Here is an 18,599-nt window from a genome sequence, read left to right on the forward strand (position 1 = left end):
GCAAGAAAAACTCTTATCTAAAAATCCTACTCTAGTAGAAGCAGTCGCAATCGTAGAGGGCATGGAAAACACCTCTTCTTGGGTGAAAGAAATGAAGAAAAACCATGAAGAGAAGAAGGAAACTAGTGAGGTCCATGTTGTAACAGAAACAGAGGACCTAGTGGATTCTGATAATGTGGCAAAAGTTTCTCCTCAAGAGAAGTCCAAGGTGCCTGGAAAAGACTTGCGCACTCATAATTCCTATAAAAGTTTGCCAACTAGGAATGACAGGGAAATTCGTCCTAACACTGGTGACAGTGAAAAGAAAGCCATGGACCAATCTAAAATGAAGTGTTTCAGGTGTGGCAGTTTCTCTCATTTTTCTAGCTATCCTCATTGTTATGCCAAAGAAGCCACTTGCATGAAGTGTGGGGTCAAGGGCCATTATGCAAGGGTTTGCAGATCAACTCGCAACTCAGGCAAGAAGACTGAGATCGTACGCACAGTACTTTTGCATATTGATGGTGGCAATGGGGATATTGATACTGGGAGATTAACGATGCCTGTATGCAAAATCGGGGTGGATAATTTTGACTTCATAGTCCTAGCAGATTCCGGTTCTCCTTTCACCATGATCGGGAATAGACAGTGGGATGAAGTAGTGGGTTTTGACAATGTTGTGCTCATTCCACCTGACATTAGTCCGGTCAGCTATGGAGGTGCAAAAATAAATGTTCTAGGGTATATTGAAGCGCACATTACATTCAAGGATAGGAATACTGTGGGAAAGGTCTATGTAGCAGAAAGAGGGGACAACCTATTAGGATGGAGACATCAACGTGACCTGGGCATTATGCTTAATCCCAATGCCAAAGATCCTAAGGATCAGGTCATGCTGGTGGATCGTGAGGTTGACAAGGGGGCACCTGTTGACCAAAATTGTGTGTATTTTGACAAATTCCCTGAAGTCTTTACTGAAGAGTTAGGGTGCCTGAAAGGCTTTGAGCACCAAATCATTTTAAATGATCGAGCCATACCTTGTGTGCATAAAGTGAGGAAAGTGCCAAACATGATGATGGAACCACTGAAGTCTGAACTTGATAGGTTGTTGAAATTGGGGGTTATAGAAGAGATAGAATCCTCGGAGTGGTTGGCCCCGATTGTTTTGGCCCCAAAGGATGGTGGTGCGGGTGTCAGGATGTGTGTTGACCTGAGAGGCTTGAATGAGTGGATTTGGGTAGATCGACAACCCCTACCGAATATTGCAGAATCGCTCAGTACACTGAAAGGGGCTCGTATTTTTAGTGTGCTAGATTTATCGTCTGCTTACCACCAAGTTCTCTTGCATAAGGGCTTAAGACATCTCACCTCGTTTGTGACACCACTAGGGGCATTTCGCTTCCTGAGGATGCCGTTTGGCTTGGCATCAACAGCAGCATGTTTCCAGAGGGTCATGAAGAAAGTTTTAGAGGGCATAAATAACATCATGTTTTTTCAAGATGATATCTTGATATATGGGAAGAATGATGAAGAGCATAGTCGGACATTACTAGAGGTTTTAGGAAGACTAAAAGAAAAAGGTCTAACAGTAAAAAAGGAAAAGTGTCGCATTAGGGTAGAAACTGTTTCTTACTTAGGACATGTGATCTCTGGTGAGGGCATTCAACCGAAATTGGAATTGGCACAAAGCGTGGTGAATGCCCCCACACCCAAGGACAAGGAGGAAGTAAGGTCATTTTTAGGCCTTACTGAGTTTTATGCTAAATTTGTTCAAGGATTTGCTTGTGTGACTGAGCGCTGTTGAAGAAGGGAGCACATTTTGTGTGGTCTAGTGAGTGTCAGAAGGCTTTTGAGGCGATCAAAATTGAGATTGGAAAGATGCCTACTCTTGGGCATTGTGATGCTAATAAAAAAACAATATTGACCACTGATGCTAGTCTTAAGGGTTTGGGTGCAGATCTTTCCCAAGTGGTGAATGGGGAACACAAAACAGTGGCATTTGCATCCAGGGCTCTTAGGGGAGCTGAAGCAAATTATTCCTGTATTGAAAGGGAGGCCTTGAGTATTTTCTGGGCAGTGCAACATTTTAAGTTTTACTTGTGGGGGATTCCTTTTCTAGTAAGGACGGATCATCGTCCTCTCACCCAAATATTTTCTTGCAGACACAGTGAACACATCATTCCCAGGATCAAACGCTGGAGTGAAGGGTTGCAAGAATATAATTTTCAGGTGCAATATATACCTGGGTCTAGCAACAAGTCCGCAGACTATCTCTCTCGATTACCTTTGGTAGAAGCGGGTGATGACGATGATAGTGATAATGTGTGTTGTGTCGCTGAGTCCTCTATGACACAAGAAGCATGGACAGATGGGGTAGACAAGGATAAGGAATTGGAATTGTTGAGGCTGTGGATTAATCAAGGTTGGCCGGATTACAAAACTTTGGAGCAGGAGATGAGAGGTTATTGGCCTGTCAGGGATCAACTTTCGTATATTAGTGGGAACCTGGTGAGGGGTGAAAGACTTGTTCCGCCTGTAGAATTCAGAAGCAAGATTATCAACACAGCGCATGAAGGTCACCTAGGAAGGAGTCTCACCAAGGCTCGCGTGAGAGAGAGATACTGGTGGCCTGGCATGGATCGTATGATTGAAGATGTTGTCAGAGAATGTGTGTCCTGTGCCTCAAGTAACAAGTCTCATGTCGTCAGTCGGGCACCCTTATCTCCTGTTGAGGTTCCTGATGTTGTTTGGTCAAAATTAGGACTGGATATTGTCGGACCATTTGAGCTATTGCCTTCAAGTGAGCGATTTGTCATTCTTCTAGTTGATTACACCTCTAAGTGGGTAGTCACGAAATGTGTCTCCTCTGTGAGCACGAGAGTAGTTATTGACTTTTTGAAGGATGTCTTTGTCTCCGAAGGTGTGCCTAAGTTTTTGATAACAGATAATGGAGTGCAATTTGTATCTCACGAGATGCGAGTTTCTTGAGGATCACGACATTGTACATCAGAAGACGGTGCTGTATGCACCTCAAGCAAATGGGTTGTCTGAGAGGATGAATCGTATAGTGAAGGATTGTGCACAGCGTTCTCTTAACTCTAGAGTTTCATTCAGTAGTGTTCTGAGAGACACATGGTGGGCGCATCGTACGACGCCCAACGCACTCACTCAATTATCGCCTTTCGAGGCTTTGAGGGGAAGGAAAGCTATTTCTAAGTTGAATCCATCTTGGCTGCCTGTGAGCTCGAGTGTGGTAATTCCTGTAGAAGAGAGACATAGGAGGATTTTGAATTATCAAAATAAGTATAAAGCAGATTTTGATTCAAGGATGCGAGTAAAGAACAAGAAATGGAATGTCGGTGATAAGGTGATGGTGAAAAACCCCAAGCATACGTTGAAAGGAAGATCATCTTTCATTGGTCCTTTCACGATAATTTCTATTAGGAAAAATGTTGTGAAAGTGAACACTGGTTGTATGTGGAGCATGTCCAGATTGGTGAAGTGTTTGGGAAAACATAAAAGCATGAGCCATCCTGTAGAGGATGAGTGTAAAGTTGATGATAGTTCTGATGAATGTGCTCATACTTGTGGAAAAGAACGAGTTATGAGTAAAAGTCCTGTTTTCAGGAAAACCACTCAAAGAGATGGGAATCTTCCTGTCAAATTCAAAGATTATGCTAAGTAATGAGTCTTGCATAGAAGCTGAGTCAATTTGTGATCAAAGTAATGTACCACTTTGCCTTAGATTGTAAGCTCTTATTAGTTGATCCTTTCCTGTTGTTACCTTGTGTTTTATTCTTTTCATATTGTTTTGTTTCATGGTAAGGGAGATGTGTTGTAATCTGCTTAAGAATGTTATTCAATGGAATCTCACGATGTCATAGGAATGTTAGGGTGAGTGAGATTCATTAGTTGAGGAGCGAAGCTGAGGATGAGACCGTTGATGCTGGATTGGATGAATTATCAATAATTCTCTATTACAACACTTTAATCTTGGCAAGGACTTATTATTACATAATGCTATTAAACTTAAAGTACATATGTGTCTTAATTTTGGAGTCCATTTTGTAAGGTTCTCATATATTAATCTGGGTTCTAACAAACCTTACAAATTCCATGAAAACAAAACTTCAATTGTGAAGGGGAGATATATTGACCCACAATAAAAGATAACTAGAAATGTTCTTTTTTTTTTTTTAGCTCTGCATTTATATTTCTGAACTGGTCATTTCAAATTACCTCATTAATGGCGTTATATTTTTATTCAAAACTCACGATCTGTGTGTAGGTAGAAGTGGCATGCATAGGCAAATAGTTCTGCCGGAGAAAAACAAAGTTGAATCTGTGCGTTTATAGCAGTCACGAGTACATTTCACGTGAACAGAACAACAGAAAAGGGCACATGTTTTCAGTCAACTTGAAATCCACTTCCGTAGCACCCAAAACACGCATGCATACATCACGCGTTGTTTAAATACCCGAAGGACTGTTTTGTTTCCAAATAGTACATATTTTTTCCCACTGAAGTGAAAGAAAATGATGCACGGAGTACATTAATATTCAGTAAACACTATTATAAATCAATTCTTTCGTGACTAAAAAAATTGCACATTCAGTGGATGCCACGACGCCTGGATTATCACAGATCATTCCGGTCAGATTCGATATTTGGACCAGTTGAAACCCTGTAGACGTAAACAGATGACGTAGGCAATTGAAGCACACAAGCAGACAGCAATACAAATGATAGCTTGGTAACTTGCTCAGAGAGTACATGGGCCTGTGTGTGAATGATTTCGTTAAAAAAGCAATGTGGGATTGCACCTTCAGTGATGCACTTTATTCCAAGTCTAGCATCCCAACGTGCTGGTAATAAGCACCAGAGGTGAGGGGCAGTGTCGCTCCTGAATTTCGTATTTGTCGGACATAAAAGGGGAAACACTGTTCTAATATAACACCGCACACAACAGTGTTATCACTCCCCAGCCTAAAAAAAATATTGGCTCCCAGAGGAAGTGAAAAGGATTTAGCGGAAGTGTGCCCGAAGTCCATTTCTTACATCCCCCCCAGCTACTGAGCCCCTTTCTCGTCAAAACATGCTACCGTAATAATGTGGACTTTTTGTCCTTCGGGAGCAAGATGGGGGAGAGAGAAATGCCTTCATCCGTACCTCTTCCCGGGGCGGACGTCATGCGCAGTTGGGCGCCTCTCAGGCCTACGCGGCACAAGTGCACCTCCGCCGTTTTTCTCCTAAGATAAATTAAAGGGCTGTCCGCTGCGGACAGCCAAAGTGGTTGTGTTTCTGTTAAGGGGCAGTGGAAGTGGCTTTGATAAATGGCGGCCCTAATCTTCGGCTGTTCGCCAGCTCTGCTTCCGACAGGGCGCAGGAGATAGATACCTGCAGACAGACTAGACAGAAGAAGGACGTGTCTCGGTCTGTGGCTCCGTGAAAAAGGCGGGAGCGCCTCGTGCGTGATCTGCCCTCACTCAGGGGAGGGATTATGATGCTAAACTACCGATCCTCCTCGACGCGCGACGCTCTGGTTTCAAACCAACGTGCCTTCATCACGCATTCACCGTGGAACCACTTTGCGACATCACGCACGGTGTTTGTGGCTCATGCTGCGCGCCTTGGATGTGCTAAACGGTTCTCTGAACGTCGAATTTTTATGAGCAATATTCAAATAAACTTAGTAAGTATCGCTTTTCCTAATGTGTCGCGGTGCTACGTGAGACAATGTCGGAGTTCAGGATCACGAACTAACAATCAAGCCTCGCACTAACACCCTTGTTTCAGTCACCCAGAGCCTGGCCGTGAAGACTCCGTCAGTCGTCGACCGCGCGCACCAGTGTGTCGCGCGCACCTTGTGTGGTCTCATCACACAAAAGAAAACTCAAACCTGTAACACTGGTATTCAAGTAGTGTACTGCTTGTGGCCTGTGAGTGCATGTGTGAGTAAAGCCCACACTACAGAACCGAAGATGGCCAAGGTATGGCCAAATCCATGCCAGATTTTCAAAATGAAAAGTTACTTTTACAAATAATTTATCTTGGTGGGAATAATTTACATAGTCCGTGATGATACTGAAAATCTGGCACATACCCGGCCCCACTTGGTCCACACAGTACACCACTGACCCAACTATCCTCGGGTAGCCAGAGTGGAAATTTGTCAAATACATTCTTGGGAACCCGTTATCCCTTTGGAGGGAGTACTACTTGCCTTTCGAGGCTTCCCTAAATGCCCCAAAATAGACTACTATATCAGTTCTACAGGCGGATTATTGCAACTCAATAAAGCTTGCACAAGATATCTTCACTTGTCCCTGGTGGCTAGTTTGAATATCCAGGGTTACTAGAACGAAGAAGGCCTTTGCTCTCAGTCAGGACCAGCCTTCTTAGCAAACAAGCCTTCATTTCCCCCCAACGCGATCGTTACAAGAGCCGCATTGTTTTTTTCGCATACCGTTACAACGCAAGCCGGAACAACGACTTGCTTTTAGGGGGAGTTGGATGTTGGAATAGTATAATTTACTATTCCAACTCCAGACTTTTGGGACACGAGGGAAGGTGTTGGATTTTAAATCCAACACCTTCTGCCCCCTAAAGCAAGTCGTTGTTCTGACTTGCGTTGTAACGGTATGCGAAATAACAACGTGGTCGTTGCAACAACCACGTTGTTATGGCATGCGTTGTTTAGCATGCGAACTAAACGCTGTTTACCCCCCCAAATAAGTTTGGTTGCTGGCCCAAGAAGACTTTACCATCAGGTGATTTTGAAAACCATGCCCTCCAAAGTGGGAAGTCAGTGACAGGATAGTATTTTTTTTTGTTTTATTTTAAATTTTTTCGAACAAGCGCTGTTTTCAAGTCCTATCAATTAGATCAAATAAAGATTTAACTTCCATGTATAGTCTATTTAGTCAGGGCTTTAAGTGGGATGAAAAAACTGGGGGGTCTCTCGAGGGGGCGTGGTCAATGTAATTAAGGGCGTGGCTTAAAACCACGTAAGCTAAACATTTGTGCTTAGCATAGTGTGCCGCCCGACTTGTATTTTGCTGTTTCTGTCATTGCATCCAGATATATGATACATATCACGACTATTGGCTTTGTCAATGGTTGTTACTTGCAAAAGATAAATAAGCAGCAACTATGGCTTGTATATAATATTGAAAAGCTTCCAGCCCTGGTGACACCACGACAATGTTGCTGCTCTTGAGTTGCAATCTAGAGAGAAAATGACTCTCTTTAAAAGATTTCCCTTCCCCTGTAACGCTCGTAAAAAACGGACCGTCTGTGCCAGGGCACAAAACAGAGCTCGATAGAGACCCGTTTCGAGGGCCCCTTAAAAAAAACTGCCGGTGCTCAGACCCGGTGAGACCCGGCCCACTTAAAGCCCTGTATTTAGTTATTGGTCAACATTAGCCAATTGGCTGCAAACATCATTCTGTAGGCTGCAGGTCATGAGTTAGGACTGTCGCAAAGCCAGCTCAGTCTTTCAACCTTCTAGAGTGAATACACCGAGCATCAATAAATTGAATATTATTAACATGTATTTAAAATGTACTTTGACATCTCCAAACTGCTGTATTAAGCAGAATACAAAACAATGAGCACACTTTTCCACTAAAGTAAGTGGCTTATCCAAGATTCCTCCCTCACTTGGTAGGAGAGGAGGAGGTCTATTTCAACCCATGGATATGGTGGAAAATTCCATTAACAATTACGTAAATCCAAATATGTAGGAGCGTTTGCCACTCATTCATGTCAAAGAGATTCTTAAAGAGCAATGCATGTGATTTAAACAAGCAATCCTCATTTATCCATGACGTTAGTTTCAGTTGTGCATAGCAATAGTTTTAAAAAACCACACTTGAAAAAACTGAAATCATTTTTCAACATGTTTCAGTCATTACAGTGATCTTCTTCAGGAAGAAAGTAATTGCAAACTGCACCACACCCTCTCAATGTTGCAGGACAGCACGTTCAGTGAGGTATGTAAATCAATAGGTGGTGGTTGTGCATTGAAGAATCAAACAGGGTAAATTCAGAAGCAGCAAAACAAGGACAGATTTCTTGGCTTAGGTAAGTGTGCAGAAATTACCAGTTGCTGACAGATTGCTGCTAAAGACTAGTGCTTTGCATCACCATCATCATTGGTTCCTGTATTTTAAGTATCTCCAAAATAAAGGTGCGTTTGAAGATATATTTCTGTAGGATTCAGAGTTGTGGAACTGTGCAATAGAGGAAGCAACTCTGGTATCGGACCTATGATAATATTAAGAGCATGTTTTGCAACACACAAAGGACAGTATACACATGCTACCTTTCCAATGGAATAATATTACATATCCTGTGCAACACTGGCACATAATAAAGCAATACAAAACTGCCACACAGCAAAAACCAACATAAATGATTTTCCAAATGTTATCTTCAAAAATACACCCAACCAAGACCTTTTTATACAAACAATTCAGCAGTGGGGTATTTAGACAAAAGAACTGCCTTTCCTAAATTCTAATTTGTCACCTTCTGGTGCATAAAATATCTTCTGGTGATACTCGCCTCCCAGAGAACAACACGTTCATTCTAAAATGAAAACTTTTTACAATTTCTTTTTTTTTTTTTTTTTTTAAACAAGAACTTTTCGAGCTTTCGGTTGAAGCAAAACTGCAACAATCCTCTAAGAACACAGCCTTTCACTCTGGCAACAAGATTGAGGAACTCCCAGCAAAAATGAGAAACATTCAAGACAGCCTGGTATTGAGAAAATTGGCCAACGTGGCTTATCCCAAACAGATGACGAAGGAGCATGCCAATCAAGATATAACAATAATCCTGTATTTTTACCAACTGGAATTTATAGGTTTTAGGCATACCATGTGTTTTTAACACAGATTAAGTATAAATAGTAGCACAGATAGTGGTATTTGTTTAGTTATGTTGAGAAGATCTGCCTTATTTTGATTATTATCAAGGCAACTAATTTCATCCTCTTCAGACAAAACAAGAAATGTGAGTCATATGTCTGCTCTGAGTTTACTCAACATGGGCTTCGGAAACCGAGGACTGCATGTTTAAGCCCGAGTGGAAGGGTTTGTGCATTCTAACAACATGCGGAAAGCATCCAGCTTCACTTTTTGAAGATCTAGACCAGAGTTCTCCAACGAGTAGCTCATGAGCTACTGGTAGCTCTCCGGCTACCTCTAAGCAGCTCTCCAGTATGCAACCCAGCTCACTAAATTAGAAGCTTTTGCCTGGTTGAGTTAATATCTATATATTAACATTGAAAACTGAGTATTCAAGATGGAAATTGGTATATTTTCAGAACTCATAGCAGAGGTTTGGAGAGAAAAGGTTACATTTCCATGTGAATTTCCAATTCCACCATTCCACAAATTGAGTTGAGTAACAATAAACCTACGTTATTTCATGCAAATATACTCTTTAGGGTGCACATGGACTGTACAATATTCCCAAGCTATGTTACATTTGAGCAATAAACCAAGACACGTTGGGGAGATGTATTATTATCTTGCCCCAGAGGCATTGCACTATGGCTGTTATGCATTACCCTTGTTTAAACATTGTAAATTGCTTAACACTTTTTTACATTAATGTTGTGGTCACTATTACAGCACTAATAACATTAGTAGTTCAGGAAGATTTTAATTGAACATTAGTAGCTCTTACTACAGAAAAAGTTGAAGATCCCTAATGTGGACTTTCTCAGTTGATGAGTGGATATTGTTGTGGTAAGTAATTTAGAATTAAGTTGTGCATGAAGTTCATTAGCTATGGCTGCCCCATCCCTTTTGCCATATGTAGTGAGATCAGGACCCCATAATCATTTTTTTCTTGGGTGGAAAACTCGAAAAGAGTACTCTCCATTAATATGGTTCCAATATAAAAGGAAGGTGTACTTAAGAAGGCACAATAATCAGTATTGTTGTCTTCACTGAAAGAAAAACTAATGTTCTTGGTCCAAATATTTGATGGACGTGTGGTGAGCATTCAGTTTGCACCATCTAACCCCATTGCCACATGTCTCTTTTTCTTCTAGTTTTCAGTAAGCATGGCTTTCAGCTTTCCTTCCCGTGGCCATTGTCACAGAAAACGGATACACTTCTGAAATACAGCACCAGATGTGCAGTGTTACAGGTTTGCTCTATGCCACTGAACTGCAAAAATTGCAAACTGGCATGGAAGAGGGCAGGAAAGAGAATATTACGAGGAGTGACAAAAGTTAAAATACTCGAGTTGCTGTGGCATCTTCTCAGTGTAGAACCTCTGCCGCCTATTAACCTTCTCAAAGTACAGCCTAGTGGGTTCGATTTTTATTAGCTACAAGATTTAAATTCATCAAGCAAATCTCCCTAAGTGTGCTCTACCACATAAAAAATAAGAGACCCTATGTGATTCAAATGTGTTAAATGGATTGAGAACCACCATAACAATTTTTCTGTTCATTACCATTGTTAAGGGAGATGAAGGGTCCTCATAAGCTACTTAAAGCTTCATCTCTCAGCCATGGCTCCATTAAATGCTCAACAATGGTTATATATTTGCAGGCCATGAGAAGTCTTTAAGATAGTAATCCCATTAAGGTGAATAGAAATTTGTCCACAGTTAATGTTAAATTGCTTCAAGTTCACAAACCCCAGAGGGCGGTGTCCCAATGATTGAATGATACCATCAATTATGTCGTCCTCAAGGACGTCATTTAACAGGTTATGAGTGGTGTAATATGTGAGGTCATAAGCAATGCATGGCTGGGGAGCAGGTTATAGTTAGCTCAGTAAACTATAACTGGGAATTTCTGAGTTTAAAAATAAATATACTAGTTTTTACCACATTTCAACACCTGACTATAACGTCATTTCAACCTTTGCTTTTTTCATCGAAACTATATGTACAATCTTGGGATAATGTGAAAAGAGTAAAATACTATTTAAGTCAAGAGGTTGATGGGTATGCATTTGCCACTGGAAAGATACCATCAATCAGGCCCTATGGACAGTGCTCCGTAGTTTAGTAAAACACATTACACACATTCCACTGATCAGCATAATGGCATATTACCTTAAAGACATTCTTACAACATCAGTATGAGATGAACCACCTGTAAGTGGGGCACCCCTACTTTCTACATTATTCAATAATCTGCAGTGCATCAAATCTTTAGTGAAGTTTTAGAAATAAACATGCACAACTTATAGATTTTGCCATACCACTGCATTACAACTATTTAAAATGAGTACTTATGGGTGGGAAGCCATTAGAGCAGGCCAAGGTTTTTACCTATTTAGGTATTACCCTGGGCGAAAAGATGAGTTGGTCCCCTCAGGTGAAGCTTTTAGCCTTGAAACATTCACAGCTAGCAGGAGCTCTATTAAGGGAACATAGGCTCTCTCTAACCAAACCATTGGCTCCAGCAATTAAGCTGTATTCCCTGAAAATAGTCCCCGCTATTCTATATGGTGCTGAAATCTGGGGTTGTAGTAATTTGTCCGATCTAGCTCAGGCCCAAAATAAATTTTTAAGATCAATTGTGGGCCTTCCACGATCGACCCCACAAATTCCTCTACTGTTTGACCTTGGTTGTAACCCCATTGAGGATATTGCAAAGCTTAGAATGCTGCTCTTCTGGAGAAGGTTGTGGTCCACCCCTGAATTACATCACTTCTCTAAGGCCTTACTTGAAGTGAGGGGGCTGGACCACCAAAACAAGATTCTATGGCTAAAAACTACTAAAAGCCTTCTCATTGATATGGGAATGAGGGACTTCTGGATGTCCCCGGAAACAGCTGCTGTACCAACAAAAACAGACCTAAGAGCAGCATACTGGAGCTTAGTAAAATCTAGAAGATACTCCACATTGGTAGGCTCCCCATTGACTAGAGTTTTTTTGGGGATTTTAAAGACGAACCATCTCTCGAAACCTATTGGGATTTAATTACCAAACCTAGAGATCGTAGGCTGTATCATCAGTTCAGGGTAGAAACGCTCCCACTAAGGAAATTCACCAGCAAATGGAAAACTGGCATGGGAGACAGGTGTTATTTTTGCCCTGACTATATCGAAAACGTAAGCCACTTTCTCTATGTTTGTCCAGCCTATCAGTTACCTAGGAGTACATGGCTTAAACCGTTGAGTAGAACTCTCGGTACAACCTCCGCTCTGACTGCTAAAAGGCTGCTAAAAATTGGTGACAATGAAACAATTATTGTAGGGGTAGCCAAATTCTTAAGCTGGTCTTGGGCTATTCGTGAAAGGAATGGAGGACTGCAGTAACCTTCCAATTTTTATCCTTTTAGATGGATTTTATGGACATTTTAAATCTTTCAAATGAACTGCTGTTGTGTGCCATCTAAATATTTTGTGATATTCAATTCATGGTTGTGGTATTTTATACTGTTTTTTTAATTGTATATTTATGTCTTTTAAGATGAATAATCACAATAAAGACTTTTCTGACTGACTGACTGAGTACTTGCCTAGATCTTCACTGGTGGTTAATGTTTTGTCAACAGCAGCTTTGGCCTTTCTCCCAAGAATTTTGTTTAGAAAAAGGCTTTGACTTTAACCCACAATCTACTTTTCAAAGATGCATCTGCAACCCACATTCGGTGGACTCGGCTTTCATCTTGTTTAACATGAAGTACTTCTTCCAGCCCACACTTCAGTACATTGTAAACATTAAACCCTATACCTTTTAAATGCACAATTACACTTGTCTCCAGGGTCTAAGCTATTACCATGCTATCAACCTACACCTGTACACTCAGCAACTCTAATCTGTATAGGACTATAGTGGTAACATCGATTTCATCAGTGATGCAATTTAACATATCATGAGTTATGTAATATGTGAGGTCATAAGCAGTGCATGGCAGAATTATGGTTGGTGCTTTAGAACCTTGTGCCCCTATGACCCCTATTTGTAGTTGTTAATAAATATTAAAAATATTAAAAGAAGAGAAACATTTAGAAATGTTTGTTTTCAGTGTCTGAAGTTCCTGGAGGCTAATTTGCACTGGCTCTCCAGCTACTCTCAGCCAGAAATTAGCCGTAAATAGGCGAGAAATGCCTCCCAGTAGCAAACAATAGGCTGACCCAAGTGAGTAGAAATTACTACTCTGAATTCCACAGAATATGCGGGGTATGGCTGTGGACATTCTTTTTAAAACTGTAGTGTCAAATCCTGCTTGAATGTCAAATCCTACCTGACAGGTCTGCTGTGTTCACATATAACACTTGAATGGGAAAATAAAAGGATGCCATGACATGTCTTGTGGATCCACTCTCTGGTTGCTGAAGGACTCTGCTTATGTCCTACCAGACGCACATCTCTGTGGTTGTTGTGGGTGCAGTGGCTGCATCAAACTATATTTTAGTGTTAGATGGGGAAAGAAACTAGGATCGCCACAGTACAGTCTCCACACACATCCCCAGCCATCGGAGCCCAAGTTTAGTGTGGCTGAAGACATTCACAATCTTGAAAACGCCTAAAGTGGATTGGCTCCAGGAGCTTTCATCCCATTGGGTTTGGTGTACTCATTCATTCCAGCCAACTAGCTAGAACCAGGCATAAGTGTGGTACCTCCAGGCACCCACTTTAGAACACTTTCTGGACCTGCGGCAGATCAGAAGAGGACTGGACCTGCTGTATGTGACCTGAGAGAAGCTCTAATGGACTCAACACATTCCGTTTTGTACCCAATGGACGTCATATGGGAGTAGTAAGGTGTTGCAGCTGTGACCTCTAGCTTGTTCCGTGCAACACCTTTTGCCACCTCTGAGGCTAGGGGTCACAAAGAAAGTACCAGGAGTAGCAGGGAGCAAGCTAGAGATCACACCTGCAACCCCAGACTACCCCCAAATGACGTACATGTTGTACCCAGGAGAAAGAAGTTGAGTCCTAGGGTCATAATGTTAACCGCATGTGTAAGCTACAGGGATACAACAGCTGCAAAATACCTTTTCCTGAAAGTACTCAGCAGACCAGTGGCAACTGGACCTGAACTGAACCCTGCTCTTGGCCTATGCCTGACCTCCCTTGATGTCCTGGGGGGCATTAGAACTGTAATACAATGGTGGGTTGGTACCTAAAGGACTAAGTCAGAAAATAAAGTGTTTGACCAGGACGAATTTGGTTGATGTATCCAAAACGGGCTGCACTGCTGTTAGTCTCAAATTGCACCTAGCTCTAGTGTTCTAAAACCCAATTTGTAATTTTGGTTCTATTTTCCCTTAAATCTTTCAAAAATTATATCTGCAGGTCCCCTATTGGATTTTTGTCATTTTGTTTATTAAATGTTACTGTAATTTTCTAAATCAGTTTGGGATCTTTATTATTTCTCATTTAAACCTTATTATTGCTTTTTATACTGCATACACACTTTACAAATTACCCTAAATTATGCTTGTCTGCTATGTGCTATAGCAACCAGAAGGTTGAGCTCAGGTCAATTTAGGGATTTTTAGGTTTCACCCCGACAAGGATTGCGATTATTCATTGAAGTGGGCAGAGACCCATACCAAATAATAATGCGATTTCTTACAGGGCCAAAGGTATTAGCAACAAAATATATGTACTTCCTATGGAAACATATATACGTATATTTAGATATATAGATAGAAATATATAAATGAATGTAATGTCTGCAATGCATGAAATGTATCTTGTACTATATTTGAAAACACTTTGTTTATGCTGAATGATGCAAAAATGGCGACTAATGTGACAAAGGCTTCGAGGAGCCAAAACATGCAATTTCCTTTGTATGTATTCAGATGAAAAAAGCACCTTATAGCACACAGTGTGGAGAGATGGCACCTGTGTGTGCTTTAAAAAAAATATTATTTGTGTTTTATATAGCGCAAACATGACCCTTTCAGATTTTTAGAGCGCTGTACAACATGGTGACAAGCAGATAAGCATAAACAAGAGACTCATTTGGGAACCAAAGCGCTATGCATAAGAAAAAGCAAACATAAGAAAAAAAGGTTCTTTTTGGAAACCAGTTAGAGGTGATCAATTTTTAACGTCAATAATAAAACTTTGCAGGACTTTATTTAAGGATTGCATGGGTGTGGATGATGGTAGGACAAACGTAATGCAGAGCACCACAGAAACTTTCAAGGACAATTATATATATATATATATATATATACACACACACACATATATATACATACACATATATTTATTCATGGAAAAAAACAGAGGTCAGCCTAACTAGAATGCCCCTGTAACATTTCACTCATACAAAACTTGAGAAAATCAGCTATTATAGTTAGCTGAGCTAACTATAACTCGCGCCCCTGCAATGCACTGCTGACGTAACGTATAATTGTTAATGTGAGATATCCCTAGGCAACTAGTTGGTCATTAAAAATACCAGACCATGAATTGATAATGAGAGCACTCATTGTGATTGACTGTTTGGGTGACTGACTAGGTGTGTGAGTAACTCTATGGGTGAGTGGCGGTGTGTGAGTGTCTGTATGGATGTATGAGTGGATATATCAGAGGCTGTATTGGCGAGTGACTGGGTGTAGGAGTGGCTGTATGGGTGAGTGACTGGATGTGTGTGTAGACCTTTGATTCAGGTAATGAAAGACCTATTGCATTGCAAATGTGAGTTTGTTCATACTGTCATGTTTCTTTATGGTGTATAGTTCTGCAGCTTACAATGATACTTTGTTTCAAGGGTATGCATTCAAGTTCTTCCACTTTCACCTCTGTTTTGTTAAGGGGGGGGGGGTGTTATGTGAAGTTTGGATTCTGTTGTGGAACCCTTCATGTAGAACATTGGTTTAATCGTTCCGTTGGCGCATCATCGGCAGTTTGCAAGAGATGGGACGGGCTGCAGGAATGACTGTTTGATGTCTGTTACAATAAAGGAACTTGTAACATTTCCACCGGTTTTGTGTTGTTCCTCACAACACTCTTATTGTCACTTATGCACCAGCTGAAAAAACAATTCGGGGCACTATTTTTTCAAACGGGCTGGCTTCAAATTTTAAAACCTATGCTTCAATATCAACAGTATCAACTGGGGCCCACAGAAACTAATTAAAAGCTCTCTCGACATAACCTAAAACACGTCCAGTCATAGCGTTTTTCTTGCGTGTGTCTACTTTGGAGGGGAAAAACAGGTTACTCCGCCAAGGTGCATGTTGTACCAAGCCGACTGAGCGCTTCTAATTCTTTTTTGTTTTCTTTTGGGAGGGGGTGGTTTTAATGTGTTTCCTTGCTGATGATAACCTCTCTTAATTCGCTAATTTTTTAAAGAGGGTATTTTCTTTCCCAGGATGCATCGCACACCGGGATCCATGTAAATTCCTGCACTTCGAAATTATGTTACTAATTAAGGCCAATAAAGGTACTTAAACGTACTTAAAAGGCAATTTGCCCAATTGGTGCTAATATTTAAACACAGCATGGATAAAGACATGAAACTGAAATTAGGAGCATGAGGGTTTTAAGTTTACGTGAAAAGATCGCAAAACTTGGGTGAAATAGCACAATGCACATCTAAGTCCTGTTTCCACATTCACAACTAAGGCATTTTACTTTTAACAATTTTTATTTTGAACACTTTTAGATGCACAATCATGGAGTCCTCAACCAAAAAGAAAAAAGTCCTGCCTGAAAAATGAATTAGTGGAACAACACAAGCAATAAGGCCATACTCCAGGGAAGGGACAAACACATGAAGAGGAAGGAAAACCCACACAAGCTCAAAATTAAAGAGCAGCAAGCAAATGAGAGTGACAATAAGGCCAACCAATGATTAGCAACTGGCAGGCTCGAAGACCTGCAATATAATTATAGGTCTTTTTGTGAACAGCTTGCTCTGTGTGGTAGGCGAGACATAAAAATGTATTTCCCAAAATGTTTCCACATTTTTTTTTCCTTCGGACTTATTCTTTCTTATACATGTTTTACACAGTTGGCCCCCAGAACACATATGCAGAGTTGCACGTAAAGAGCAATGCTGCTACTTCAACCAAGAAAACTAGCAAACGAAACAGAGGATTGTGCTTATAGACTCGGTGCTTCACATCTTTCGACAGAGGAAAGCAAACTAGTGGATAGCAAAGTGTTGCAGTTAGAAGCGATGAGCCAGAAGAGCCACAGATCATGTGGTTCGAAGACATGATTGTTTGAAATGTTTTTGAACATACTGTAAATAGGAGAAGGGCTAGAAAATTGTTCTTGAATGCCTAGGCTGGATTTAAGCACAATGTCTCAGTGAACTGGTCAAAGTGGGAAATCACTTGGAATACACTTTCTAGGAGGGCCCACCCGTTTGTCCACCACATCCAACTTACTTACTTTGGGTGCCAAGATATAAGTGAAAAAGGCTTGCAGGGGCCAGTTTCTTCTTTCTGGCTCCTCACACCTGGAACTCTCTACCTCCCGATGTTCGATCATCTTCTAATTATGCAAGATTTTGAAAGATCTTAAAAACATGGGAAATCACTTGGAATACATTTTCTAGGAGGGCCCACCCGTTTGTCCACCACATCCAACTTACTTACTTTCGGTGCCAAGATATAAGCGAAAAAGGCTTGCAGAGGCCAGTTTCTTCTTTCTGGCTCCTCACATCTGGAACTCTTTTCTTCCCGATATTAGATCATCTTCTAATTACGAAAGTTTTAGAAAGATCTTAAAAACCTGGTGTTCCAACATGCCTACACTAGCGCCAAGAGACCTTATGGTGAGTATGCACTGTATAAGTTGCCTATAACATAAAATCCAACTATCCACCCACCACACATGCATATCAACGTCCACATATGCTATCATTCAGACAGCCAGTCATAAGGTTATCCACCAGTTCCTCCAGGCCGCCAATGACAGCGCTGAAAAATGAACTCACGTTTATTTTTTCATCTATCCATCCATCCATTGGTTCATCAACCTTTCCTCCACCGCCCAGCCATCAACCCATGCTGCTATCTAGCCATCCAACCAACTGCCTAAGTGTGCAATTCACTATCAATCTATTCAATGGTCGAAACCATCCATCCACATATGCAGTTCTCAATTCATTCTGCCAAATAATCATCCAAAGAGCACGTGAAAGGAATGTAAGCGATGACTTTAAGCCTTACTTTAGAGATCAAGGACAAATTGTCCATAAAGGACATGGTGCTGCATGAAAGTATACCGATTCCCCCAGTTACCCTTAGAGCTTGATTCGTAAGAATTGCACATCATGGCTACATGGGCATGACAGGTACGAAGAAAAGGATCCATCTATGACCACATGCAACTATGTGGCCATTCGTCCACCTACACATCCGCCAATCCATCTGACCTTCCAAACAGTCATCCATCCATCCATTCATCCATCCAACCATCCATCCATCCATCAACCTATCCTAAAATGTGTCTGTCCATACTAACATTAATCTGTACATCCATCCATCCATCCCTCTACCCATCCAAACATCTAATCAGTCACGAGCCTATGCAATCATAGGACCACCAATACATCCACTTGTCTGTCAACCCGACTTGTCTGTCTGTCTTTTGATTGACCAGGCAACTCGGACATCTATGGAGGAGCCCATGTCGCTATTCACCCATAAATCCTTG

General features: G+C 41.1%; 1 protein-coding gene across 4 annotated transcripts in view; it reads right to left on the reverse strand.

The window, feature by feature from the left end:
- The window catches only part of ZBTB16 (zinc finger and BTB domain containing 16), a 429,841-nt gene that overhangs the window by 290,112 nt on the left and 121,130 nt on the right, over window positions 1-18,599 (reverse strand). The gene's annotated exons all lie outside the window — the stretch shown is intronic.

The sequence above is a fragment of the Triturus cristatus genome, chromosome 3_2 (assembly GCF_964204655.1).
Source record: "Triturus cristatus chromosome 3_2, aTriCri1.1, whole genome shotgun sequence".
Taxonomy (NCBI): Eukaryota; Metazoa; Chordata; class Amphibia; order Caudata; family Salamandridae; genus Triturus; species Triturus cristatus.